This window comes from Camelus dromedarius, chromosome 33, assembly GCF_036321535.1.
Source record: "Camelus dromedarius isolate mCamDro1 chromosome 33, mCamDro1.pat, whole genome shotgun sequence".
Taxonomy (NCBI): domain Eukaryota; kingdom Metazoa; phylum Chordata; class Mammalia; order Artiodactyla; family Camelidae; genus Camelus; species Camelus dromedarius.
Window position 1 is genome coordinate 6,054,794 of NC_087468.1, and position 27,632 is coordinate 6,082,425.

Below are 27,632 nucleotides of genomic sequence, written 5' to 3' on the forward strand. Positions count from 1 at the left end.
TAAGCACTTCACAGAGGTCACTGGGATCAAGCTCTAGCACACAATGAGCCAATCAGAAATGCTCCTTACTTTAGAGACAGTTACCACACAGAGCAAGTGAGCACACCACAGCACCGTAGAAACATACACGTAAACCCACGGGTAACGGGTAAGGACACTCACTGGCCGGAAAAGGCTGTTTCAAACAACTTTCCAGGTGAGCAAAGGAACCCCCCTCTTCTCTCCCCCCAGGCTCAGTCGGCAGGTGGAAATACTCCTCCTGCCTGGGTAGACCATTCGGGTGGGAAGAAAGATGACAAACGTCCATCACAAATACCATAGTCAGCACTGTCCTGAATAAAAATGGGTTACGTCACTGCCAAGTGCCACACGCTGGACTGTGGAGTGCAAGCAACACCCTTGTCACGGAGCTGAGGGGTCCGGATAACCCAAGGTGACCCTGAAATGCAGATGCCCTGTCTTCCGCAGGGAAAGAGGCATTTCGTTTCGTCCTGCAAATCCCAAACTCAGTCCAATTTCCGACCGTCACAAGGCAACAGGAGAAAGAAAGAAGAGAAAGGACTCCTGCTCTGGGCGGAGGGAACGTCCCTGCCACCAGCTTCCCGTCGCCTCTGCTGAGGCCACATCACCAGCTCAGGCAGCAGGCTACCTGGCTTCCCTCGCTCCAGAGGAGCTCAGGTTTTCATTTTTAATCTTTTACTAGAGAAAAAACGTAACCCAGACATATTTATGGAGGACTAAGACTTGGAATATTTACTGAGTTTCTTCAGGCCAACGTAGTTTACAATACTCAAGACAGCAAAGGTAAAAAAAAAAAAATACACCATTCTTCTAACAGTTGCCTCCCCAGGAATCCCACCCGCTGGGGGAGCCCCTTCGACGTGCAAAGCGCGCAACCAGCAAGAAGGGCGCAGCTCAGCGCCAGCCCGGCCCCAAAAGCTCTTCCGCCCCAAACAGAAAGCACGCCACACGCGAGCGACACGCAGAATCCCAGAACACGGCGCCCTCATCACTAACTCTTGTCTTTCACCTAAAGTTGTATCAGAGCCGACTCACATCGGCCTGGAAACAGGTCACATCTCAGCAACATCTAAGCAGGAACATATTAACACAGAGACCGAGAGTCAAGCCTCCATCCGTCCCAGAAACTGTTCTCGCCTCCTTAGCCCACCTATTGAATCCCTCGTTATGGTTTTCTGAGTTCTTCTTTCAAAACATCTTCGGGGGATTTGCCCTTTGCCCTCCTTCCTGAGCTGGTACCCCCACCAGGAATAAGAAAGGCAGCCGACACGGGGTGGGGTGGGGGGGTGGTGTTCGCTGTTCACCCGGAGGCAGGAAAAGTGGAGGATGAGACACACAGAGGCCGGCTCTGCTGCCCCATGGTCACCGTCACTGTGATCAGAGGTCCGGGCGGGACAGCAGACACACCCCAGTGCATTTCTGGGCTCGGCCTCAAGAACGGAGGGGCTGGAGCAGGGCCACTGTCCTGCCGGACGCCCTCCAGGGGAGCGCACGCACAGCCCCGCTGGCCGAGCCCAGGGAGCGGCACAGGCTGCCTGCTGCCAGGGCTGAGAGCCCGAAGGGCCCCCCCCACTGACACAGGGCACCCCCAACCCTCCGCCACCACAGGAGCCCTGAGAGGAGAGGGAGGAGCCTGCCCTGGGGGCTGACCCCTGCACGGGGGCACCTGCAAACACAGGAGAGTGTCCCTGCAGGGTCACATGCAGCCCGGGGAGGGGGTGGCAGGCCCGCTTCCCACCCCTCCAGGACCCACGCCAGCTGTCTTGTGCTCACTGCGACATCTTTATTTACAGAGGAGGGATTTGGCTAAAGCAAATTTGCAATAGGTGAGAGAGTTGCTAAGTGTGTTTTAATAGACACGAGGCTGGTCTTCTCAGACGCCGTGCTTAGCATGGTGACGCCTCTGAACTGACCTGTGACACAGAAGGGGGACCTGCCCATTCCAGGATGGCTGGCCCCACAGCTGAGCTGGGGTCGAGCCGAGAGAGCCACAGAGGAAGATTGGATTGATATTCTTTCTTCACCTCCCAGTGCACCCATGCGCTAGATCCAGCCTATCCAAAATTCCTGAGAGGTTTCCACTTCCAACAGGGCCCCTGAGGAAGAACCCTGTGACCAGAGTAGAGCAGAGGCCACCTGGACAAGAAGGTCAGCAGTGCTGACTCCCAGCTGAATCGAAACAGAAAGAAACCCTAGGTCACTTCTCACCTGTCACCTGCAGTCTGATGGCTAAAGATCCCCAGAGCCTGGGCAGAGCTTACACTGCCCTGAGAGATGGCTGGACTAGAACCAGAGGGGCGAGCTGCAGCAGGGCGAGCTGCAGGGAGGAGGCTGCAGGGGGGAGGCTGCAAGGGTGAGGCAGCAGTGGGGGGAGGCAGCCAGCCTACATCAGCTGCTCAATGACCAAACCTAGTGGACAATTCTCAAGTTCTTTGTCCTGGTCATGTTGCAAATGTCAAAGATCCCTTTCTGGACCAGGGGACACGCAGGACACTCAGAATGTAGCCACCCTCCGTGGGTCGGAAGGGAGGGCACAGGAAGCAGCCCCGAGCACAGCTGGGTGACCCTGCACCTGTCACACCCCTGCACGGTGACACAGGTCCTGCCCCCGCCCCCAAACTTTCTTCGGCTGCTTCCAGGTGACGTTGAAATTTCAGGATATTTGGCATGCTTATGGAAGTAAGAGACAGAAGTCGGGAAAGGGAGTTTGTTACAGAAAACCCAGGGTGTGTGACTGCTCTAGCTGGGACGAAAGTTGGGGGTCTCTCGCCCCCACCCCCACCCAGGACTCGAAAGGGAAGTGAGAGCTGCTGGTGACATGGGACAGCAGTGCAGACCCGGAGTTCCCTGGGGGCAGCCCAAGGGCCGCACGTGGCCTTCTCCAACCCCCCTCCTCCCCAGAAGCGGCCTCAGTCAGGGACATCCCGGTGCTGTGCCAAGACAGGCCAGGCCAAAACACAGCGGGGGCACTTTCTTCAAAGGAAGTCCGAGGTGGAGGTCCCAACCCCGCTAAGGAACTGAGGGACAGTTGTGCCTTATACCGGGTGGGGTTTTTTGTTTGTTTTTTTTTTTAATGGAAGCACTGGGGATTGAACCCAGGACCTCGTGCATGCTAAGCACACGCTCTACCCCTGAGCTACACCCTCCATCTTGTTCCCCTTGTGTTCTTTGGTAACCACAAAACCAAAAGGAACTCTGACAACCAGCTTGCCACCTCACTCACAGGTGAGGAGATTACGAGCATGACTAGAGTACAAAACAAAAACAAAAACAATCACATTAAAAGAATCCAAGTGAATCAGAGTAGCTCCTGAAAGATACACTGGGAGGTGTGGGCTCTGAGCCATGAAGCCAGGCCCTGAGGTCAGGACGGAAACAACCTCATTTTCAAGAGGGTCTAATCAGCTGGTTAGTCTTCACTCCTCTGTCTCCAGCAGAAGCCACTGAGGTTAAGTCCTAAACTCACAAATAACATTTAAAACCCAAAGGAGGCAATAACGAACGTATAAAGGGGCTAGAATGACAACTGAGCTGAATAAATAAGTGGGAGGGAAGATGAATTCAAACAAACCAAAATTTGAAGTTAAATTTTAAAATTACACTATGGTTAAAAGTAATACCAAGAAACGATACATGCGCATATACGCACATATACATGTGAATCTGCTTTACAAAAATCTAGTGGGTCCACGGGGGTCGGGGGGGTGGGTGGGGACAAAGATGGGGCAAGACTGGCCCTGCTCGAGAAAGCTAAAATGGACGGTCTGAATAGCGGTTCTCCAACTCAGCGCCAGAGAGACCCCGCGCCCCCAAGACAGGCCATTAGGAAGAGGCAGACAGAGACTCCTGGAGGGGTCCGTCCTCTAGTGTCCCTCACAGCCCTCCTCCCCCAGCGGAGACCACCTGCCGCAGGTAAGCCAGGCAGACGGAGGGCAGCCGGGGCGGGGGGGGCGGGCGCACCTGCTGCCGTTCCCACAGGCTCCTAGCCGAAGCCCTTCTGCTTGCTTCCATGACAGCTAGTTTTGGGAGGGTGGCAGGGAGGGGACAGACAATCAGGCCCTCAAATCACCCTGGGAGGGAGGCAGGCAGCCAGAGAGCACTGGGAACAGCGGCCGGGAAAGCAGAGATCCGAGTGACGGGCGGGCCTGACAGCCGAAGGGAGCCTGCGACCCCAGGACGGCTCTCACTTCAGATGGAAGAAAGTAAGTTCGGACCCGCAGCAAGTCACGTCAGCCAGGCTGGATGCTTTTCCTCGAAGAGGTTATGACGTCAAAGCCGCTTCTGTTATGGCTGCGTGTTTCTGTTCCCCTCTTCAAAAATGCATGCATTGAAAACCTGGTCCCCAGGATGACGGCATTTGGAGGCGAGCCCTCGAATGGTAATTATAGGTCTGCATTGGGCTCACAGAGAGTGGAGCCCCTGACAGGATGCATGTTCCCAGAGGAAGAGGAAGAGGACAGAACCCTCCTCCATCGCGTGCGGATGCAGCAACAAGGCAAGCCAGAAAGTGCCTCCCACCCGGGACCAAGCCAGCTGTTCCCCTGATCGTGGACTTCCAGAACCATGAGAAATAACGGCCTGCTGTTTACGCCCCCCAGCTGTAGTGCTTTGTTATAACCACTTCAGCTAAGACAGCCTCTATTTAAGGAGCATTAGCTTTTAAAAAATCATCCTTTTTTGTTTTAATTTTCTTTTTCTTTTTTTGAAGCAGGAGGTAATGAGGTTTATTTCTTTATTTGTTTTAATGGAGGCACTGGGGCTGGAACCCAGGACCTCGTGCATGCTAAGCACATGCTCTGCCCCCGAGACACACCCTCCCCCTAAAATACTACCCTTTAGTCACATGAAAGCAACGTTAGACCTCACGTAAGTCATATGATGAGAAAGAATGGACAATTACTCTGAAATATTTGTCCAAAATATAACTTAGTTTCATGTTTCTTCCTATAGATTCAGAACAAAAGGGGAAAGGGAGAAACAGCGATGCCAGCAGAGGACTGTCAACACTGGAAACTGAAAGGATAAGACATCTAAAAAACGAATCACTGCAGCTTACTTCCCCCAAAACGACTCTCCTGAACATCTGAAATAATAAAAAGGCTAAACGTGACTTTCCAAAAATCCTTCCCTTGACCTGTTAAAATTAAGGTGTCTGGATGTAAAATAATGGAAAATAATAACTCAGACCACTGACTGTCAACACCCACACCGCAGGCGCGCAGTCCTCCGCGGCTCAGCGCACGGCGCCAGCTGTGAGGCACGGCCTCCCTGTCAGACAGGCAAGCCACGGCCTGTGCCCCCGGAGCGCACCCTTTGGAAATGAGAGGTACTCTGTAGCCCTCTATGACCAAGGAAATTATTTTAGATGTGAGCATTTCTGATTGCACACACATTCTACAGGAAGTTTCAGCACTTCTGAGCTACAGAAAGACACTGTTTTATCACTTATGTAGCTACATCTCTCAGCATGATAGAAGTCAGATAACAAAACACCATTCTTCAAAGATTTTCAACATTAGATCACGCTCGGGACTAAGTCTGCTAACTCGAGTCACGATAACAGAAATTCCCATCGTGCCCTTAAAGTTTAAAAGCATTTCAAGAAAGCCATGTCTAAACTATTACATTTTTAAAATTCTGGTTCTTAGACATTCCTTTAGCAACCATGCCCCACTCACACAGCTCCTGGACTTCACTTTCTCTCATTTCTCCTCATTTTGGTCTTCACCACAACCCATTTTCCGGTGAAGGCCACTGAGGCCCGCAGAGGCAAGGTAACCCGCCCGAGACACGGTCCCCGCAGTCAGCCACAATCCGAATCAGGCGCTCTGGCACCAGGATCTTGGGTTTAAAATTGCAGGAGAAAGCTAAAAGGTAAACATGACAAATGCAGAATGGTCACGCCTGGGACGGAGACCAAAGCCTACGTGAGGAGCAAAAATCCCAGCTTTTCTCTGATTTTCCTCCTGAACCAGTTTTATTGGCGGCAGAGCCTTGATGCACACACTCCATGCCAGGGACGAGCCTGGAGAGCCCGACTCCCGTGGCGGGAGCTGCCCGGCCCTCTGGGGACCTCCTGGCCAGATCTCACCCACCCTGGCTCCACACCACCGGCGCCTTCCCCGCAGCCCCCTCTCTTAGAAAACCTGCAGCCACAGACGCCGCTCCCCTGCAGCTTAGTTACCCTTCTCCAAGTTCTTCCAAGCACACTCACAATTTCTATGCCACACTTGGGAGTTCTGTATCTCTGAGCCTCCTCAGAAATGTTACTATATTTTTCCTACATGTGCTTCCTGAGAACCACGAGCTGGGGGAGTTACCCGCACAGGGAGAGGCATGATTAGTCCGGAGGGTAGAGAAGAATGTAAAATAAGAACGCATCAGCTGTTCTGCAGAGAAGGAGTGTTCTGGAATCAGGCACAGCCAGCTGGGGAGGAGGAAGGGTGGTGGGGGGCAGTGCACGGCTGTCCCGCAGGGGCTCAGCAAAGACACGTAGTCTTGGTCCCCCGTTCCAGGCACAGAGCTCCTAACCCCTGGGAACCTCCTGAGTGACAGGAGCGTCCCTTGTTACCAGTAACCAGCCCCTTACCCAGCACCCATGGTGATGCTGACCAAGTGGCCCTGGGCTGGTCCTCTGCAGGTTCTGGATGGGGCCAGCCAAGAAAGACCAACCTGCCCCGCCCCCAACTAGCAGAGAGAGGAGAGGGGCTGGAGACTGGGTTATAAGGATCCAGAACGAGATTCAGGGAGCCTCAGGGCTCATGAACACCATGATGTGCTGGGCGGGTGGGGCACCCGGAGAGGGTCCCCAAACTCTGCACCACCACCTCCCACCACCCCTAGCACCTCTCCTCCTCTGGTGACTCCTGAGCTGTATCCTTTGCAATAAACCAGAGAGAGTGACATGCTTTCCTGATTCTGAGTCATTACGGCAAATTAGTATACCTAATGGGGGGGGGGTTATGGGAACCCCCAATTCACAGCCAGTCGGTCCCAAGTACAGGCATCTGAAGTGACAGGCAGTCTTGTGGGACAGAGCCTTTCACCTATGAGACCTACACCAACTCCCACGAGCTGGTGTCGAATTCAACTGAGTTACAGGACACAGAATCAGAGACCAGTCCAACCCGTGAGTCTCTGGCCACACGTGGCAACTGAGCACTCAAGATGCAGCCTGTCCGGCTGTGTCCTGCTCTGAGGACACGCCGCACCCAGAGACGCCACAAAAAGAAAAAGGACAAAAGTTTAAAAATCCCATCTCCTACTAGCCATTTTTTAAGCTGAAATGATATTGGGCTAAATAAATACGTTACTAAAATTAATTTCATCTCTTTCTGCTTTCTTAATCAGATTACCAGAAAATTTAAAGTTCCATATTCAGCTCACACGTGTGGCTTCTATAGTGCTTTCGTTTCTAGAAATTCAGGGACTGAAACCCTTTCCGTCTCCACTTTTTACACGTGGAAAGAAAGCAGCCCTCCGGACGGGAGGGTGTGAGTAACGAGGAGAAAGAATGCGCAGTGGTCCGGCCGGGAACCACTGGGGTTTGGGAGTGCCAGTCTGCCGCCAAGCACCCTTCAGCGACCAGCATCCCTGCCCCCATCTCAGAAAAGGCACTCAGCTGGTGCCAGAGGAGTGATGGAGAAAGGGCTCCCCGCCTCACCCCCCACTCCTCCCTGCACACCGGTGGGCAGACCTTCCTGGACAAGGGCCAGACATCTCGGGCTTTGCAAGCAATGCTTTCTGCTGCGATGACTCAACGTTGCCCTGTATCCAGGAGACAACCACAGGCCAGATGTCAGTGGACGAGCCTGGCCATGTCCTAATAAAACTCCCCACAAGAACAAGCTGGGAGCAGAGTCGGCCCTCAGGCCAGAGTCTGCCAACCCTGCTCTACACTGTTAACAACAAGGCAACAGCCCCCAAATGGAGTCACTTATGGTAAGTCCCATGTCACCAAACAGACTGAATTACAGCTCTGCTCTCCCAGAAATGGAATTTGAACCCACTCGATCAGGAAGCAGCACCAGTGAAGGACTCTGCCTGGTGGGCCCTGCCGTCCCTACAGGAAAGTGACCTTGTAACAGCCCGCTCGCTTTGTCCAATGTAACCTCCTGGGCCAGCTCCCTCTGGCGATTCAAGTCCTCGCTCTGCCCAGCTCCTCGGAGGGCCCCTCTGTCTGCTGGGGGTCTCTGCCCAATTCATGCATCACTGAGTAAAGCCAGCAAGACCTTAACATCCCCTCCGCTGAATTTTGTTTTTTAACACCACCAGGAAGAGAAAAATACACTCCCAAACACGTGAGTCTCTCATCAGTGCCCCCAAATACCAACTTACAAAGGTATCTTCCACAAAACACTAACGAGGGTTTTCCTGAAACCAGGCTGAGCTGGGGAAGTGAAATTCTGCCAGGGGACTTGCTGCCAGGCGTGCCCACTCTCACCGGACATCACGAGAGGGCCACTCGGGTACCGTCACGAGAGGTACTAAGTTTACAGCAAATTGCACTGGGTCACCAGAGATGCTGCACGGGACAAAGACAAAATTAAAACGTACACCAGGGGACTGGACGGTGAGCTACAGTCTTCCTGGGCAGTGTGGGCCCTGCTTCTGCAGAGGGGGGTCCACACAGGGCCCCGTGTGTGTCCTGACCCAGCAGACTTCATGCACAGGTGCCTCCCACAGGGGCGGGAGTGGGGAGCAGCTGTCCTGGAGGTGCCAGGGCCTGAGACCAACGTCATTTTTCTCTTGACTCCCAGCTGTGACCCACACTCTACGTGCAGCAGGAAAAGGGACCAAGAAGGCGCCGCTGGGTGATTACATTAAGTTGAAAACTTTCAAAAATAATGACTCATAAATCTAAGTGAGACTTAACGAAAGATGGAAACAGCTTGCAGGGAACCCCACACGCCCACCAGGTGGAGGGGAGGCCAGGGCAGGAGGTGTGGGGACTGACCAAGGTGGCCAAGCAGCACACCTGAGAACCCCCGCCCCCTGGCTTCTCTGCACGGACCACCCTGGGGGGTGCTGGTGGATAAACCCCTAGCGCACATGGCACTGGCAAAAAAGAGCATCAGAACCCGGAGGAGAAGGAGAAACAAAGTCAAGCCGCCATCCCTTCCTTCGGCACCGGCACCTCCACTGGCAGGCACCCCCAGCGCCCGCATCCCTGAGCCCCGGCCTGTCCCTCCCCCACCCCCTTGGTGCCCCTTTCTCCTTTCACGTTCGTTGGAGATCTTTCTGGAGGGTACACTATGATGGGGTCTCTGCTGTCTTGAGCCAGTGTGTTGGGAGGAAGGTCATAGGAACCCGGCACAGAAGCAGGGCCACAACTTCAGGGAGTCCGCTCGGCAGGGAGTGTGGTCAGCTGAAGGGGGCGCAGGGAGAACGGCCAGGTCTGGACACAGTGACAAACTGCCACCAACAGCAGCTTAAAACCATGCAGGTATGTGTATCATTTCTGAGTCTGCACGGCTCACCCAAGGTCTTCATTAGTTACCAGACAACACTCAGCTCAAACACACAGGCCCCGTCGCCTCCTTGGGGCGTGGCAAACACGCTAACAGCATTTGCAACTCTTTCTAAAAACGACCATCGAGATCCAATTACCTTTTAAACAACAGTCGCCCCATGACCTGTGTCTCACCTGGCCTGAGACCACACAGGATAATCAGCTACAACACCGCCTTTACGCCCCAAACCAGGCTCCAACGCACAGACAAAAGCCACGTTCGCCCTCCGAGGGGCAAGTCGTGGGAGGGCTGAGGACACTCCTGAGGCTGTCACAGAGTCCCTTAAAGAAGGGCCACTAGCTGGGAGGTCGGCTCCAAGCGTGGGCACGGGGCCCAGCCTTGGGACAATGGGAGGAGCTCTGACAGCCACGAGCACTGGCCCTGGTCCTGCCATCAGGGCCCCTAGACCACATCGACGCCAACTGCTTGTACGGACGGGCCCTTCCACTCTTCTAAGTGTGGTTCGGGTGAAACCAATGCTGAACGTTGCTGAGAATCCTCGGGGCCCTTTAGAAGGGCGTCATGTATCACAGATGCTACCTGAAGAGCCACGAAGACGTCCACACCATTTAACCCCGCAGCCCCTCGCTGAGGAACTTACGTTACGGAAACGACTCCGTAGAAGAAAAGAGCTATCAGAGGTGCACGCGGCCACCTCACCTACCGGAGCAGGATCTTAAATGACCAAGTCAGCGGGCGACTCATGGCCCTGAGAGAGCTGTCACTCTACGGCATGTCCTCCGGCAGCAAGAGAACACCGCAGAGATCGCCAGTGAGGTGGGGAACGCTCACGTTAAGAAGAACGTGAAAATGCACAAATGGTGACACACACGGACAAGGACTAATTGCAAACGTGAAAAGTTTCTCTTTGGGGACCTGTAAGATTACAGGAGGCGGCTTCCTTTTTAGATACAATCTGTAAGAGTTAGGAGGCTGCCTTTATCATTAAAGGAAACTCCACCAAAAAAAAAAAAAGAAAGAAAGAGGGGTGCCGGAAGAGGTAAGTCTCAGGAAGCCAGGTCTCGGGTAGGTGTGTGTTCAGTCTGCACTTTCAGATCCTTTTACCTGGCCGTGCTGACAGCCCCACCTGGGAAGCCCAGAGCAAGTGAGTAGGGTCACCCTGTTACCACGGGGGGGACGCCCGAAGGCAGCTGTGCTGACACCTTGAAGCCCGGCAGGTGCGGCCCAACGGGGATGCCGTCCTGGCCTCGCCCCAGCGCGAGTCGGTCAGGGATGTGGACGCCCGCCTCCCTCCCTCTCTCCTGCCCAGCAAGGATGCACAGCCGCCACCAAGGGTCACTGCACTTGTGTGCAAATGTAACACGCTTGCGTGTAAATGCTTCAGGGAGGCTGCATGGCTGCGTTCGGATAAATTCCGCGTTTAAGCGGGGATGAGGCAGCCTGAGGGGGCTGAGGTCCAAATGCAGTGAAGTCCAAATCAGGCGGCACAGGAGAAACGTGAAGTAAACGTCAGCGATCACCGCGGCCGTGGTAACACCCGGGGAAGGCCCCTTACCTGCAGGGACGGTCCAGCAGGCGGGACCTGCAGCTCCGGGCACCGATTCTTCTTCCCAATCATTTCTTACTTTATAACATACTTCTGTTACCTCTGGGGTCAAAACCTCTGGGGATCACTTTGCTGTACACCGACAACCAAAAAGTCAAACTCCATCATGCAAGAGATTTTTTAAAAGTCACTGACATTTCCCTGATACTGGAAGTTATTATAACCCCCAAGTACCAAATCCACAACCCGACCCAGTCACTGCCATATTAACTCACCACAAATCCCAGGACACTATTTACATTAGTTTTTTTAAGACAATAAACTGAGAGATATATTTCCCACTATGACCACTTAAATAATTAAATGTACAGAACCAGTGATTAAGCTTTTTATCTAGTTTGAATGAGGTTATTTTTAGATTTTTCTTACAGTCAATGGATTTTACTTTCTGTCATCACTGCAGGACTGGAAAGAGTTCTGTTTGGCAGCAAAATCACTTTCCTGCAACGCCTGCGTGGATGGCGTCTGGCCCGAGGCCTGGGTCCCAGCAGCTCTGACTTCAGACAAGACAGCACCAGGGCCCCGCCGGGCCCACCCCGGTGCCGCACACCCCTCCCAGCGGCCTGGTGACGCCCAGGGGTGCCTTCTCAGGATGCTTTCACATGGTTCTCATCGCATGCAATTGTACTAACGCACAATTATTAAAGTATTATTTAAAAGACGAATTTGAGATACAGTAACATGTCCTTCTGTGTTAGTTATTGGTGAACAGGAGGCAGCAGGTCTACACAGCCACCGTAATTCCAGAGGAAGAGGAAAGTCACCCAAATACTAACCCACCTGCAGCCACCGCCACGCGCCCCGGAAGCCCGGGCAGTTCTCTGATGACCACGGACAAGCCGTGCTGCCTACGCTGGCAACGGGAGGAAACGCTTGATTTCAGCTAAAAGCTAGTGAAGATAAAAGTGTAAGTTTTCACCCCGAGGTCACGGCCCCCGGGAAGTCCACCCTCTTCTGGCAGGGCCCCTGGGTTAAGCACCGACTGTGGGGAACCGCTCAGAACGTCACAGGATGTCATGACCTGGGTCCATCAGACTCAACAAATCCCGGATTCCAGACTCGGGCAGGGTCACCGGAGGGACCGGTCAGGGCAGAGGCTGTTTGCTGCTGTACCAGGAAGGCCTGCGGATGTGAGGGAGGGGCGGCTGACGCGGGAGCCCAGGACTGGACCAGCCGCCCTGGCCCAGGGCTCTGCCGCCTCCTGGCTCCCCATTTCCCCGCGAGGCCTCTTCCATCATGAGGGCTGGAAGGAGGTTACGAGACCTCCTCGTTCACCTGCTCTCAAACGTGGAGCCATGCTTCCGGCAGACTTGCTATGAAGAAAAGGCGAGACTAGCCAGCTCCCAGAAACACTGTCCTTAAACGATTTCCAGCAAAGCGGGAGTCCTCACTTTCACGCCGTCATCCTTCCACACACAGACACCGAAACTCGCAGAGACAACCTCAGTCCAAACAAACATTCAGAACAAAGGTTTTTAAAAACTTACCAGAAACCCGCAGGTCAAAATAGAAACCATAGCTCATTCTTTAACACGGGGGCTTGGATTTAAAGAAAATAATGTTCAAAAAAGCCACTGCAGAGGTTTATATTCAGTCAATTTTAATAAACAAAACGCACCGATGCAAGTTACACGCATGTGGATGAGCCTGGATGAATCTCTCTAATCTACGGAACTCTGGGTAAGCGGTGTCCCCACAGGGCGCCATCCACCCCCCACCCTCAAATCACACCATCTTTGGGGGGTGGGGTATAAACAAGGAAGTGAAACAGGCTACTGGCTTAAACCCTGACCCTTTCTGTTCCCCAGAGAAAGGCCAGCCACTCTTCCCCTCTGTCTAGAGACAGACTTTCTGGAACCTTCCATGAGCCACCAGAGAAGAGGCCCACCTGAGCCCCTCCCCCAGTCAGCTCCTGAGCCCGCTCCCACGCAGCCCAGCCCTGCTGGCTGGCAGGCACACCCGGAGCTGCGTCACGGCACCTGGGCAGGCGGTGGGGGCCGTATCTGTGGACGGAGCGCATCTTCCCTGAGTGGAGATCCATGCAGCAGGCCCCCATCATCGGCCAGCCCTTCCTCCAGCCAGAGGACAATTTCAGCACCCCCCTCCCCGGGGTCTGCCATCTCAGAGCACAGAGCATCCGGTGTGCAAGGAAACCAGGAAGACCCGCTGGTGGTTTTATTTGCCCAATTGGACAAAGTCCAAGGACACGCTCACCATCACACATGCACACTCACTTGCCCTCACACTCACACATGTGATGAAACCATCTCAGACACGCCTGGCTTTGAGGACCTCCCTACCCTGGCCAAGAATGACCCTCAGGGCAGCGCTCCCGTCTGTGACTCCACTGTCTCCCTCTCCTGGGGGCACCAGGCTTCCTTGCAAAGACTGCAGGACAGACAGAGGAGAGACCAGGTCACTCCATGGCGGACACGCGGGGACAGCCCGACACACGGAACCTCAGCCGAGACGGTGAGGGCAACATGACAAGTCACGTTGCTGTCATGCACCCCGACAGGATGCGATGAGAACGGCACTTTCCCTCCTGGTTCTTCTCCCTAAAACCTGGAGCCCAGCCCACCTACGAGCAAAACCAGACAGATCCCAACTGAGCAACGGTCCACAAAACACCGGATCCGTGCTCCTCAAAGCTAAAAAAGTCACCAGAGCAGGGAAAGTCTGCACAACCATCACGACCAGGAGGCGTCTGGGGAAGACTCAGTGTCCTGGTGGGGTCCCGGGACAGGAAAGGACGTCAGGTAAAAACTAAGCACATCCAAATGAAGTATGGGCTTCCATTAACAACCAAGTACCCGTACTGGTCCACCAGCTGTGACCACGTCCCAGTGGATCGCGAGATGCTAACAGTGGAAACCGAGTGCTGGGTTTGGGAATTCTCTGTACTTGCTCTGGAATTTTTCTATAAATCTAAGACTATTCTAAAATTAAAGGCTTATTTAAAAACACATATGTACTATACATACTATACATAAAGACATCTATGCAAAGTGTAACATGAATGCCTTTCAACAATTACAAGCCGTGCTTTGGGAAAGTTATTAAAAAGCTGTACTCAACTGAAGGAGACAAACGCTGCGGATTAGCGTCACACAACAGAATAAGGATATTAGGGGGCTGAACAGTACAATTTTTGCTTTTCCTCAAAGAACACATTACGTGTACTTACACGCATGAAATAATAACTATACTTCATGAGTCTGTAAACAAAAAAAAAATCTTGCTTCCTTGAATGAGACCCAAAACAAACTTATTTCACATGCATTAAATTCTCTCTGATTTAAGGACGCTGAGAGCCAGGAATCAATGTATTCCAATCAATCTTTCAAACTGCAACACAAAACTCATATCTCAAATTAAAGCCTTCTTATTCTCAAATTAAGTTCATCTGAACACAAAGCATTAATTACAGTGTGTCCCACATTAATTACAGTATGTCACAAAAACTATTGTACACAAATCCACGTCATCAGAAGTTTAAGGAACTGTAAACTGGTTCAGTGTGCAACAGAGGACAAGTCACTAATTATGATTTTAATTGTTTTGAACGCTAGCATTCAATTACTTCTGGATGCTAAACAGAAACACTGAAACTGGTCCATCTGCCAGCTTTCGGTCAAAATGGCACAATGGCTTGGCTACAAGATTCAGCAGAGGTCAACATCCTGTAACACTGCATTTGAAAAATACAAAAAAATAACATCCATAATGGAGGAAAGAAACAGTTTACATTCCAAAGGAAACAAACTAAACACTTTGAATCAGACTCTCAGTTAGATTTAAAATAAATAAATAAATAAATAAATAAACCTGCAAAACATCTGAACAGGACTGCTTTACAATATTCGTTACTAATCTGAGCAAAGCAGTAGTTTGACTAAATAAATCTTTTCTAGATTAAAATGGAATGGCATAAGGCATCGATGCTGTTTTCAATAAAAAATAGGAAATTAGAAGTATCAGTGGGCTTCCTGACGCCAGCATCCCATTAAAAGCACCAACAAGTACTTTTACTATTTTTTAAGATCTAAAGTTCTTATGCAAATAAACCATGTGTAAGCAGAGTTTATATGATCTAAGGATTGTGGACCAGCTGACCCCAAAAGCACGTGTTCATCCTAAGCAAACCAACACCCAGCCTCCTGCGGGTCCAGGAAGACAGCGCTGTCCTGGGAAGGGAGAAGTTGGGGCTGGTGGAGGACAGGGTGCTGGCCCCAGAGGCTGACCCTCAGGACTGCCTGACACTGACGGATTCCTGAGGATCTTGAAAATACTCTCTCCTCCTGGAAAATCTGAAATGAATCCTGGCCTTGGACTTTCCATGAGTCTTCCCTGCACCCCCCAGGACCCTGCACAGAGGCAGTGGACACTCAGCTTGTACTCTTGAGATGAAAGTTGATCACAAACCTGTAACATCACCCCACACCAATTTACAAGCTCCCGGAGAGCAGCTCTCTGTCTGGTCCGCCTTTGTGTTCCCTGAGTCCCAGGCCTCTCCCGGGGCCGGCTCTCAAAAGTATTAATTGTGTAACAACTTAGGTACAGCGAAGTGGGACAGTGGCCCAATCTGCAGGTCAGATCAGGATGAAGAAGGCAGCTTCTGCTCTGTCCCCACACACACACACTCTTTCGGTCCTCCAGCTGGGTTCACAAAAGGGGGAAAGCTACAGAAATCTACCAGGCAGGCAGCTGGGTCCACCCCGCTTGGAAGACAATGCTCTGACAAGGAAGTGCCCGGCTCCAATTTCTAACCAGGGAATGCAGGGTGATCAAAGGTGTTTAAGAACATTATCCCTGCTTCACAGAAGATAAGACAGAGGTGGAGAAATTAAAATAATAGCATTTGCAGCAACATGGATGGGCCTAGAGATCGTCATTCTAAGTGAAGCCAGAAAGAGAAAGAAAAATGCCAAATGATATCGCTCATATGTGGAATTTAAAAAAAAAAAAAAAAAAGGACACAAACGAACTTACCTACAAAACAGAACAGACTTACATAGAGAACAAACTTACAGTTACCAGGGGGGAAAAGGGTGGGGAGGGACAAGCTGGGAATTCGAAAATTGCACCTCAGGGGGAGTGATGGAAATGTTAGCTGTCTTGACTGGTGGTGGTTTCATGGCTGTACACATCTATCAAAATTCATCAAATTGTACATTTGAAATATGTGTTGTTTACTGTACAGGAACCATACTACAGTAAAGGTGTTAAATAAATAAGCAAATAAATAAATGAGGTTATTGTTAAAAAAAAAAAAACTCCTAAATGTCCAAATTAAAAAAAAAAAAAAAAAAGACAGACAGAAAGAAAGGCGTGTGCAGCTTGGGCCAAAGGAGCAGCAGGTGGAAGGAGCAGGTGCACTTCCACTGCTCACAGGGAACCAAGTGTCTGGAGTTCACGTTAGACCAGCCACCAATGAAGTTAGAAGGATGTCATTCTCATCCAGCCCCTATTACAATGAAAAGCCAAGAGGCTACCACACTAAGGCAAACATCTTATTCCGAGGGAGGAGAGGACTTCAATAATGGAAATACAAAGCCCGAGGTCTGCAGCTCCAGGTCTGGGGCAAGTCACACACGGGAGCCCTGTGACCTTCCCCGGGTGCTGGGGCTCCACCAGTGCGTAAGCATCAAATGATACAGCGCCCCACAAAGCACAGTGGGACACACAGACTGCGGAGCAGCCCGAAACTGCAGCAGGCGCGAGTCTGCCCACAGACCTCTTGCTGGCTCGTCAGAGGTCCGTCTCTGTCCACATGAGGATGGGAGGTTAAGGGGAGCAAAGACCGACCGAGCGTAGGCTGAACCATCTCCGCCAAGAAAAGGGCAGAAATGAACAGAGTGCTGATTCTGTGTTTAACCTGATAACATAACAGGAAGAGTGGAGATAAAAAGCAACCCAGGAAAAAGAGCAACACAACAGGAAATGATTCACAGAAAGCAGATCGGGACAGAGCCAGGGGAGCCTCCAACGGACAGCCCTCTGAATTTCGAGGCCTCTCTGCGCAAGCTGGAGCCTGCTCCCCCAAGAAACTCAAGCGCGGACGGGCCCTCGCACCCTCGGCCAGCTCTGCCTCTCACCCAGACGCCGCGAGTCACAGACCAACCGCCAAGCTATCCTCTCCCCTTTCCTTTTCCCTGGAGAAGGTCTCATTTGCGATATTTTTGTTCCCTCTCTGCTGGAGAGTTTATTTTAGAACTATTCAAAGGAGGAAATACAACGTTTGCCAGCTAACAGATGTGACCAGCTCACACGATTAGCAGGCTGAATGCAGGATCTCATCAACTTTAGTAAAAACAACAAAAAGAATTTTTTTTTCCTACAGACAATCTCCAATGGTGACGAGTCTGAGCTAAGTCACCAGATGGCTTTGATTACAACAAACTCTGAAAATCAATTACTTATTAAAAGCCATTGATAAGGAACCGCATTACTTCCTCGTCAGTGGACGTTCTAAGGGAAATGTCACTGTCACAGTTCAGCCGGTTATCAAGCTGCTTCCCACAAAAATCAGCACTTCTATTTCCAGGGTCCAACAGGCAGAAGTAGAAAACATAAAAACACAATGAATACAGTACTTCACCACCACCAACATCACTGATTAGCCCCAGGGCAAAACCACTCCCCGCTGAGAACCACTGGTCTACATACAGGCGTGGAGGGTCAAGCCTCAAGGTTTTTTAGGTTTTTGGGGGGGGGGGGTGGGTAAATATTAACATTTTAAAAAGCATTTTTGTAGGTGCAGAAATGAATTGCTTTGAGCTCTTAATCCAAACCTAACAGCTAGGAAAATCCAAGAATGAACGGGATTTTGTAAGTACAGAGTCTGTTGAAAACATTTTTTCCTTCAACTGTAACAACCCTCTTGGACCAAGACCTTAAGGAAAAGGAGATCTCCTTCCTGCGGAAGGTGGGGCTGAGCACACCAGGTGCGAGGCGCTGTCAAGCTTCCGCGGCAGCAATTCAACACCGGAGCTCTAATCGACACTCCATCATCGGAACTTCAGTTCCACCTGGGATCCTTCAAGTGAAAATGACAGCAGACGGCAGAGGGTGCTGTCCCTTCCCCCACTTTTGAGGATAATCACAGTTTCTTTGTAGATCTACTGAGCCACATGAAGCGAAGGAGACTAAGAAGGGGCCTGAAGCAGCACCGACGTCTTAACAGAGGGAGGAGGACGCGTACGTCCAAGCTGGGCCGGTCCGAAGACGGCGGCAACTGACCAGGTGAAGGAAAACCACCGGAGGGCAGGGAGTGACGGCACATGACTTAGGGTACACGGTCAGGCTGGGCAAATCACACACAAATGTGAAACACAGCGGGGAGAGCCAAAAGAAAGGAAGAAAAAAATCTGCTTTTATAGCCGTCTCGCCAGATTCTGCTCCTAAATATGTTCCTTTTAAAAAGGTGGTTTGATGAAAAATCACTATTCACGTGTATCAAATGTCCTGAAACTGGTTCTAAGTAACCCCCTGAATCCCTTGTTTTTCTTGGTCTCTTCAAAATACTCAAGCGGCTTGTAGTTTTTAATGTCCTGTCCCCAAGCTGGTTCCCATCACTCAGAGTGACAAGGGAGCTGTTTATCATCCATCCAGACCTCTCCCACCACCCCCACCCTCCGACGCACACAGACTTGAAAACAGGGAGACAAGCTTTTAAAGTGATTGTCCCTAAAATGAAGACAGCTGGAAAGAGAGAAAAAGACAGAACCGCTCTTCTCTTCGGTGGCCAGGCTCACAAGTGACATAATTAAAATACCCGTTGACTTGCCGACATCCTTAAATACTCAGCCAGAACTCACAGGACATGAAACTGAGGCACGTGGTTTAAGGCAGATCAATGAGGGCACTGGCGGCCCCGCCCAGTGAGATGGCTGCTGGCGCCTTTCTAAGCATCTCACGACCCTGCCTGTCCCCGAGCGTGCCTCCCCAGCCGGCTGCCCCCACCACAGCTGGGAGAATTATTAAGCTTGTTTAAGTAAATAAATCTTTGCTGCCACTCCTCCTGGAACATGCTGCCTGCAGGGCTGGCCGCAGGAGAAGGAGTCGGACTGGAAATCTAAGCCTGGGAATTCCGAGAGCCTGCCCAAGTGAGAACCCACTGGGGACCCCCGCGTTCCCGAGCCTGGGAACACCCAGAAGTTTCTCCGACAGCACCAGACTCTTGGTTACATGTCAGCTCCATCCGCCCCGAGGCAGGAGGCTGCTGGTGCTCTGAGGGCCCCAGAGGGTGAGTTGGGATGGTCTGGCACTACAAACCTCCCCTAGGACTTTCCCACCTTGGAACAGCAGTCTGCCAAAGCTACTGGATCACAGGAGAACTCAACAAAACAGCAAATGCAGGGGGGAGGGTAGAGCTCAGTGAGAGAGCACAAGCTTAGCATGCACAAGGTCCTAGGTTCAATCCCCAGTACCTCCTCGAAAAATAAGTAAACCTAATTACCTTCCCCTTGCCCAAATTAAAAAAAAAAAAAAAGAAAAGAAAAGCAAATGCAGACCTGCAGACCTGACACTCCGGGTTGGGTCCAGCCACCGGAGTCTGAAGGAGCCTCCCAGGGATGCCCAGCCCAGAGCTTAGAGGGCGTGCCCATCTGGGGCCCACCAGCCGGCCGAGGCACTCAGGGGGAGGGCTGGGGAGAGGTGCAGCAGGGCGGGAGGCGCTCGCTGACGCTCCTCTGTGACCACCCGCAGGACCCCGGGAGCAGCTGGTGGCTATTCACCGTGTCCTTCCAAAGTCCAGGCCTCCTGCACAACTGGGCTGATAAGACGTTCCCAGAATGAACGCTATCGGGGCTCCACCCCCCAGCAATGACTTTCCATTATGTTTCTCCACTCCCACACCATAATAAAGGTTTACAGCTGTTCATGTATTTTCAGATACAACTTAATGAAGAGACAGTGGCCCAGCTGAGCGGATATACGGCTCAGAAGTCAGACAGTCTGCGGTAGAATTCTGGATCCAAGCTTTACAAGATGCGGAACTTCGGGTAACCCCACCTGCCCTGTCTCCACAACTTGTCTAGAGAAGGAGACATAGAAAGTAACCACACTTAGTTTCTGAGAGGGTTCAATGAGCTTGTCTGGGGCGTAGAGTGGTTAGCACTGTCAATACAACGCGGGGGGTGTGCGTGCATGTGTGCGTGCATGTGTTAGGGGAGGCACTAATGATCACTAAAGAAATGATTTTCACTTCCTTACTTAGGACTTAAGTATGTAATATATCGTAAATGTGTGGACTACTAATACCAAAAAAAAAGTCATTTCGCGTTTGGTAAGTTAACGTCTAGAATTCAAAACACATTTTAAAACGTTTGTAAAATGGACAGGTATTTTGATTACAGGTAGCCAAATCTGGTTTTAGTTCTGTAAAGCTGAGCACATGAAATGTCACATGAGTCCTCATAACCACAGAGATTACTCCCTTCCCACGAAATAATAATCATTACCATTATTACTCCAGGTTGCTTCCACTACATCTTGTTGGCTATCTCAAGTTAGGGAAACACTGACCAAACGAAGCTGAAATCATGAAAGGTGTACAGACCTGTACCTGATGATACGGGTCCTCTGAACTCCCAAATGTAGAGGGAAGGGGGAGCCACAGGTGCAGTCTAAGACATCGTACAAGAAACGTGAATGATCTCATCGCCAGTGCTTTGGGCTGGACACCTGCAGGGCTCCTGGGTGAAAGAATACATCGTGGAAGTTGTCTTGTTTCTTCTTGCGTCTCTCCCGTGGCCACTAGAACATCTGAAACTCCACCTGTGGCTCAGGCTGGCAGGAAACAGCCCAGGTGAAACACACAAGGTGTCTGCGCTCAGCCTCCCCCCTTCCCTAAGCATCAGGCACAGGTCTGGGTGCAACGCTGCAGTCGTGTGGTGATGCTGTCATTACAAGGTCGCACTGACTCAGTCCCAGCACATAGTCTTCAAAAATAAACTGAGGATAAACTCTAGTGCCTTATTATCACAACCAGCACACTGTCACTCAGTGTGTGGCCACAGGTGACTGTGGTGACTCAGGATAGAGGCACGGGGACCTGTTCTGAGACTGGTGAAGCAGTGAGGAGCCCAGGGGTGCCGCTCCCGCCGGCCACACTGAGGACTTGGGACACTGATCAGAAGGCAGGGGAGAGCCACAGGTGGGACCTCGGCCTGATTCCTAGGGCACAGTGGGTGGGGCTGGTGGGCAGGGCGGGAAAGGTATCCGGCCAGTCCCAGTGAGAGAGGAATGAGGCCAGCAGGGCTCAGGTGTAAGAGAGCTTTCGGAAGTAAAATCCGTGAGATGTGGGACCTGGAAGGTGAGGGAGAACTCCAGGGTGACCCAGTGCGTCGATGATGGAACATTAACTGAGAGGGCAGGCAGGTCGGGGGTGGGTTGAGAAGCTGGATGTTTCCTTGAATGACCCTGAGTCACCAACAAACATATTTGCAGCTGGAGAGCCACAGTCACCCAGGTGATCACCTGGCACGGCTCAGACTGGCCCAGCACAGACACGGTGATCAGAGTGGACGTCATCGACCCAGCCCGCACCAGCCGAGGGGAGCCACGTGACGGGGTGGAGGCCTAGGTCTCAGCAGCAGCCCCAGGGGATGCTCCCGGCCCCCAGCTCCCTGGCCTCACCCGCCCCTCTGCCCCTCTGTCCACGGCCAGGAAGCACTCTCATTCCCATACAAAATCCAACACCTTCCATAGATCTGATATTTTATCATGATCCTGATCCAAGAAACACGCTGCAGCTGAGCCAACGCCGGCAGCACCCTGCTCCCTCCTCGTCCAGCTTCCACGACCAACACTGAGCTGTCCTCCCCGCTCCTGTCCCCTCCTACCCCAAACACCAGGCTCCAGATCAGTGTGAAGCAACAGGGCTTCCCAAACCCATCAGCCCAGTTTTAAACAGTTACTTTCACACTGTGATGAACTGAATGGCCCCCAGGATTCACAGGCGGAAGCCCTGACCCCAACCTGGCTGCAGACAGAGCCTCCGAGATGACTAAAGTTCAGTGAGGTCATAGGAGCGGGGCCCTAAACCAAAAGGACTGATGTCCCGACAAGGAGGGGGACGGACACCAGGACTCTCCACCTGCGGCAGAGAAAGGGCAGGTGAGGGCACAGCGGGAGGGCGGCCGGCTAAGCCAGGAAGAGACTCACGAAGAACCGAATCTGATACGTGGAATCTAAAAAAAAATGACACAAATGAACTTATTTACAAAACAGAAACAGACTCACAAACATAGAAAACAAAAAACTTGTGGTTGCCAAAGGAGAAAGGGGGAGAGGGATAAATCAGGAGTTTGGCATTTGCAGATACAAAAATATACATAAAATAGATAAACAACAAGGTCCCACTGTACAGCACAGGGAACTATATTCAATTCCTTGTAATAGCCTGTAATGAAAAAGAATATGAAAAGGAACATGTAAGTGTGTACCACTGAATCACTGTGCTGTACGCCAGAAGTTAACACAACACTGTAAACTGACTTCAATTAAAAAAAACAGAACCAAAATCTGCCAGCACCCCGATCTTCCCTTTCCAGCCCCCAGAACTGTGAGAAACAAGCTTCCTTCTCACCCCCTCTGCAGCCCCTGTTCGGGCACTAGGCAGATGCGCACCCTGTAACCAGGCACACGTGTTCTTTAACCAGCGGAGAACGTCTAGGCTAATGTGGCTTGGACACTGAAGACGCTCATCCATCAGCTCATCCATCGACCCGCTGTCACCTGCAGCGGGCAGGGGCTCCCACAAGGTCCGCCGCACTTCATCAGGACCCGCTAGCAGATCCGCGGCCTCCAGGAGGCCCCCACGCCCAGCACCTCTGGGGGCTATGTCCTTCCCACTGAGCACAGCCAGCGGCCCTGTCACCCTCCACTGCCCCTGGGCTCCAGACTCCTCCCACCAACATAAGGGCCAGGGCCCATCTCACCCCATTATTTCAAATATTAAATATGGTGGGAGATGGGAGAGCAACTGGTAAACTACGAGCTGCCATTGAAGCACTAGGACCTACTCTTCTCTGACTTTGGCATTTCACATCGTCATCAACCGCCGAGCAGCCAAACCACCCCACTTTCCGGAACAGTCTCCAAAGGGGAAACTGAGCACACTTGAAGTTTCTTTTCTGAAAAACATTAAAAATACAAATGGTAGAAAGAGAAGAAGGCCGGCACTAAGTGACCGGCTGACCAGGCCAGGACACAAATGCTCTGTCCAGAGTTTCCAATTCGAGGGAGACCTGGACAACCTACTGAAAAGCGTAAAAGTCAACCCACCGGGGGGACATGTATGCAGTTGGGCTTGTTTTTCGTTTTGCTGGGGTTTTTTGGTTTGTTTCTGTGTTTGTTTCCAGGTTTCCCTTCAGGACTATAAACGATTCATTTGACAGAGAATTTACTAAATAAGGCCACCAAACCAAATTCTCCCGTTTTGTGGAAACAAAACCTGCGACCATGTCACAGGGGTTCAGAGCACGAGGATTCTGGGGATCTCTTCTGACACATAGCTCAGGGGGGACCCAGAGGCTCAGAACTCCACACTCACGTGTTCAAGCAGCGTTTGCTGGGCATCCGTGTGTACAAGGAACCAACACCCAGAAACCACGGGGCCAACTGTGACGTGTGTGTGTGTGTGTGTGTGTGTGTGTGCTGGGGAGAGGGTCTACCTCGCAAATGTTGACTATACCCTCAGAAATAGACAGACTGTAGGATCCATTCAGCGGGAAAGGCAAGAAAGGAAAAACCAGTCCAGTTTTTAAAACTGTGCTACTAAAAGGGCTGTAAGAAATAAGAAACTATTTTTACTTCAGCTGCATACTTTTGAAACCATTAAAAGGCCGCCTTGACCTCCTTCTGAGTTGCCTTAACTCAAGCATTTAACACAATATACGTGGTATCATTCTTAGTTCAGGCCCTTTGAAAACATGCCATGAAGAGTTTCCATCACTCATCTCAGGGAGCAGAAGCAATCTGGGAGGGCACTTGCAACTCATCCGGTTGGGAGAACGAATTTCGTAAGCCTCGGGGCTGAGCTGTGGGGAGTTTCCAGTTCCTTAGCGAAAGAAGTTCGCTTACCAGATTTCCAAACATGGTCCCCTGCCCTCCCCTGCAGTTCCAGCCAGCAATCTTCAGCTCAGTGGGAGAACCACGTCCACAGCCCTCTCCCCTAGCACATGCAGCAGGCCACGCTGGACTGCGACAAGCGTGTGTATCCCAGAGACACAGGTGTAACACAGCCTCACGCAGCCAGGGCCAACAATGCTCATACAAGTGATGGAGTGAAAAGCTTCAGATCATGCTGGGCAACCAAGATGTCTTTAAGGGTATTTTAAAAGGTTATCCAGTTTCTGTACATGCAAGAAAGATTTCTGGTGTATTTCACATGGATGCTAATGCATTTCTCAAATCCTGTGCACATAAGATCTGCTGTTTGTTGGGAAAAGCTCAATAATCTCCCACTGCAAACAACAGAGGTGGGGAACATGGCAGCTTCAAAGAGGTCAAGGATGGAGTGAATTTAAGCACAAGGAATGCAATAAAGAAAAACTCAGAGCCTGACAAATGAGCACAGCTACTTGAAATGCACCTTAAGAAAGTCTCAACTTAATAATTCCAAAGGGAACTCTAATCTGAAAAGACACATGCACCCCAATGTTCACAGCAGCACTATTTACAGTCACCAAGATGGGGTAACAACCTAAGTGTCCATCAGTAGATGACTGGATAAAGAAGGTGTGGTATATTTATACAATGGAATACTACTCAGCCATAAAAAAAGAATGAAATAATGCCATTTGCAGCAACATGGATGGACCTGGAGACCATCATTCTAAGTGAAGTAAGCCAGACAGAGAAAGAAGAATAAATGCCATATGATGTCACTCATGTGGAATGTTAAAAAAAAAAGACACAAATGAACTTATTTACAAAACAGAAACGGACTCACAGACATACAGAACAAACTTACAGTTACCAAGGGAGAAAGGGGTGGGATGGGATAAATTGGGAGTTTGAGATTTGCAAATATTAACTACCATTTATAAAACAGATAAACAAGTTTCTACTGTATAGCACAGGAAACTATATTTAATATCTTGTGAACTATAATGAAAAAGAATATGAAAATAAGTATATGTATGTGTATGTATGACTGAAACTTGATGCTGAAGACCAGAAACTGATGATGCAACATTGTAAACTGACAATACTTCAATTTAAAAAGAGAAAGTCCCAGCTCAAGTGGGAAGAGAAGGTCATAGGTCAGTCTATTCGCAAGGCAACCTGCAACCCAGTCTCATCCTGTGTTCCGGGATCAGTCCTGCTGAGTGCTTAGGTACCAGCTGAGACGCTTGGAGCCCAGGTGCGGCCTCCAGGTCACCAGCTCACCCAAGATTAAAGTTCCCCATTTCAGCTTAACTTGCTGCAGCCAAACCACTAAGATCTGGCCGCTTTCTTCAATCAAAACTACATCTAACCAACCTGGAGGAGGGGGAGATCAAAGGAGGATTTTCCCTCGTGGTCGCTGCTTCAGAAACATGGTTAACACCCACGTGTGGGGAAACCCCTGTTCCAAACACCTAAAAACTGACATCTACAGCCCAGCCTCCTGGTTAAGAGCATTTCATCTCCACATGTCCAGGGACCGCCCCCCTCTTTACACACTTCTGATTCCTGTTATTAATTTACCCGTTTATCTGGGAACACTGGGTAAGTGAATTAAGGGCGTGTTCAGAAGCAAAGTTTACATCTGCTTCAGTAAGTTACCACAGTTCAGGTTATTTCACTGTCAGCCGTTTTAAGCCTTGAAAAGCTCTGTTGCTGACGACACCAAATGCTAGGGGATGAAACACACCCCGAATGACTCTCATTCCTACCAGAATCCCTTTGGCGAAGAGGAGGAAGGAGCCAGACTGGGCCGGACCGGGCAGGGCCTCCCCCACCTGTGGGTCCCGCCAGCCACGCCCCCGGCCTCTCAGGGTTCAGCTGCTTTTTGGGTGAAGGGAAGGAGTGGGCCTGCGCACAGTTCCAGGCTCCTCGGGCCCAGCGCTGCGGCCTGCTCGTCCCATTGTACAGACGCAAACTTGGCCAGGTTCAGCCTTAAACCTGTTGTCAAAATAAACAAAGCCAAATGCAGGGGACACTGCCAACCCGACCTGTCCTGGATGACACAGGCGGCGCGCGCCCGCTCGCGCTGCGGCTCCCAAGCTGTTGCAATGCCGAGTCCGGTGGCCCCCGCGCCCGCAGCCCCTGCAGGGCGGTCTCTACAGATGAAACCGTTTTGCAGTCACACCCCCCACACACAACCCCGGCTGACTGCGCTCCCGAAGGAGTTCCGTCTAGTCCTGCAAAGTCACACACCGAATTCTTCCGGAACCGCTGGGTGGTTCGATCGCCCTGAACGAGACGAGGGCAGTGCGATCGTGAGAAACTTTGTTTCCGGGGCCGCGAATCGCGGTCAGGACGCGGAGCCCGGGCCCGGCACAAAGCGACCCCGCCGAGGCGAGCCCTCCTGGGCGCGGAGAGACAGCAGCTCCGCGCGGGGTCTCGCCTACAGTCCCGATGGACAGAAGTTCTGCGGGCCGCGCTCGCCTCCGGGTCCTGCGCGGGGCCGGCGATCCGCGCGGTCCTTCCCGGGGGCGCGCCCGGCCCCCGCCCCGCGCCCCCGCACCGAGTCCCCCGTCCCGGGGTCCCCGCGCAGGCCGACCGCGCCCGCCAGGCCCCGGGGAGGGGGCGAGCCTGGAGGTGCCGGCGGCCGTGGGGCCAGGCCGCGCGGGGACCCGGCCCCCGGTTCCCGGCCCCGGCGCGCCCCGCCAGCCCCGCCAGCCCCGCCGGCCCCGCCGCGCTGCAACTCCGCCGAGCCGCCCAAGTTGGCGGCCCCCGCCCGCTCCGGCCCCCGGCCCCCGGCCCCCGGCTGCGGCCCCCGCCCCGGCCCGGCTTACCTCGCGCGCCGCCCGCCGAGGCCGGGGCAGCGGCGCGGGTCCCGGGCGGCGGCCGCTCTGCGCCCGCCCAGGCGCCGCTCTTTGTCTGCGCCGCTCGCTCCTCCCGCCGCTCGGCGGACGCTGCCGGCCCGGGCGGACCCCGCGGGCCCGGCCGACCCCCGCCGCCGAGCCCCCGCGCCCGCCCGCCCGCTCGCTCGGCTCCGGCCTGCCGCTCCCGCCGCGGCGCCCCCTCCCTGGCAGCGCCCGCCGCGCGCCCTTCCTCCTCCTCTTCCTCGTCCTCCTCGTCCGCTCCGCCCCGTGACGCCGCCGGGGCCGCCCAGGCCCGCGCGCCCGCCGCCCGGGACCCACCTGGGCGCGCACGGCGGACGGGCTCGGGCGGCGCCGGGACCCTCTCGGGGCTCGCGGCTCGGGGCTCGGCCGGGGGCGCCGCCCGGCCCGGGAAGACCCCGCGCAGCGCCGGGCCGGGCGCCGAGGGGAGGCGAGGCCCCGCTCCTCCCCACCCTGCGCGCCCGGGGAGCGACCAGGAGACCGGGAGAGGCGAGAGGGGCAGCCACTTGGGCCTCGGAGGGCGGGCGGGGG

General features: G+C 52.6%; 1 protein-coding gene across 3 annotated transcripts in view; it reads right to left on the bottom strand.

The window, feature by feature from the left end:
• Positions 1–27,153, bottom strand: part of NCK2 (NCK adaptor protein 2) — a 70,197-nt gene extending 43,044 nt beyond the window's left edge. Inside the window, exon 1 of one of the 3 annotated variants that reach the window (XM_031441020.2) lies at positions 27,054–27,153. The gene's annotated coding sequence lies outside the window, so the exon portion shown is untranslated. Of the gene's footprint in view, positions 1–19,616; positions 19,961–27,053 lie in introns of those variants that run through there. The other 2 variants (XM_064481775.1, XM_064481776.1) reach the window with 2 other exon arrangements.
• Positions 27,154–27,632: the final 479 nt, after the last annotated feature.